The sequence below is a fragment of the Galeopterus variegatus genome, unplaced genomic scaffold (genome assembly GCF_000696425.1).
Source record: "Galeopterus variegatus unplaced genomic scaffold, G_variegatus-3.0.2 Scaffold6054, whole genome shotgun sequence".
NCBI classification, from domain to species: Eukaryota; Metazoa; Chordata; class Mammalia; order Dermoptera; family Cynocephalidae; genus Galeopterus; species Galeopterus variegatus.
Genome location: NW_007732165.1, coordinates 104,869 through 106,500, shown reverse-complemented (window position 1 = coordinate 106,500; position 1,632 = coordinate 104,869).

The following is a 1,632-nucleotide window of genomic DNA, read 5'->3' as shown; positions in this document are numbered from 1 at the left end:
GTGATGGGCCATAATAATCAACCACATCGTATATTGACAAAATAAAAATTTAAAGGAAAAAAAAAACCCCAAGAGCACAGGGTTTGGGGAGCTTCTGGACAGCTGGACACGTGGAGGTTCCTGGAGGGTGGCACCTGGGGAGGGCATGGAAGCTCCGTGCCCCTTCCCCATGCCTCACCCTATGCATCTCTTTGTATCCCCTCTAATATCCTTTATAACAAACCAGTAAACATGTTTCCCTGAGTTCTGTGAGCCACTCGAGCAAACTAATCAAACCCAAGGGAGGGGCGTGGGAACGCTGACTTATACTGGTCGGTCAGAAGTTCCAGAGGCCTGGACTTGAGACTGGCATCTGAAGTGGCAGTCTCAGGGACTGAGCCCTCAAACAGTGGGATCTGATGCTATCTCCAGGTAGATGGTGTCAGAATCAAATTGGAGGACACCCGTTGGTGTCCACTGAAGAACTGCTGGCTTGCTTGCCAGTGGGGAGAAATCCCCACACGTGCGGTCACAGAAGTCAGAAGTCAGTCTTCTGTGTTGATTGTTGTTGAGTAAGAGCATAGAGGGAAAATCACTACAGTTTGTGTTTTCCCCACTTGCTCTCTCTCTTGCGAGGTCACAGAACAAGTAAGTGACCAAGCTGGGAAATATGGTTGGTTTATACAAGCCAGTGACACTAACTGCATCATTCATTGAGTGAGCACTTCACATGTAGTAGGCGAGGCTCTGAGATCTCTACTTGTATGATCTCACTCAATCCCTACAACAGCCCTACGATGTAGGTACTATCATTGCTCTCTACTTACAGATAAGAAAGAGGAGACAGACAAAACATGAAGTGCACTGGTCATACTAAATGGAAGAGTCAGGATTCGAATAGACTGCCCCTCCAACCTTGATGTAAATTGAGATGTCCCTAAAGTAACCTTCAGGTCTGTAGCCAAATAGCTTTTAAAGATCTGAGAGTGGGAATAGAATCCAGTGATCTTTGTCTCCAGCATCCACCATAGAACTCCCGCCCCGCGTTCCCCCACGAGTTCCCTTTCCAGCTGCGGCAGCTGCCACCAGTTCCTCCATGCCATGGCCTTGCCTGAGCCCCCACTCTGGCTGGCACCTGGCACCACACAGTGCTGGCCTCTCTGTGGTCACTGGCTGACTGCACCTCTGATGCGGAGCCCTGGATGAGTCCTTCGGCGTTGGCACTGACAGCTCCCAGCTGAGCCATCTTTGGGAACTGCCCTGTGCTGAGGAAGCTGCCTCACCAAGGTTGCATGCTACCCCAGAGGCAGCTGGCATTCAGTGACTGGTCCACGTGCGAAATACAGGCGCAGGCCTCTGCGGGGCCACTGGCTCTGGGGATGGGTTTGCTGCCTTTATGGTGCCTCGTGTGCTGCAGTGTCTCTGTCTGACAGCTGCTTTTTTATCCCCTACAGATGGGATCTGTTTCCTGCACGCAGATCCCTGCACGCCTGTTTCCCCCTGGAGCCCAATGTTGACCTCGTTTGCAGGGGGAGAAGCATCCTGGAGTTAAAGCCGAGGGGTGTCGTCATACTGCAGTTCATCCGGTCATCTTGGCAGTGGAACAAGTAAGAGCCAAAAGAGCCAGGCCCGCACGGAGTCAGGACACACTCG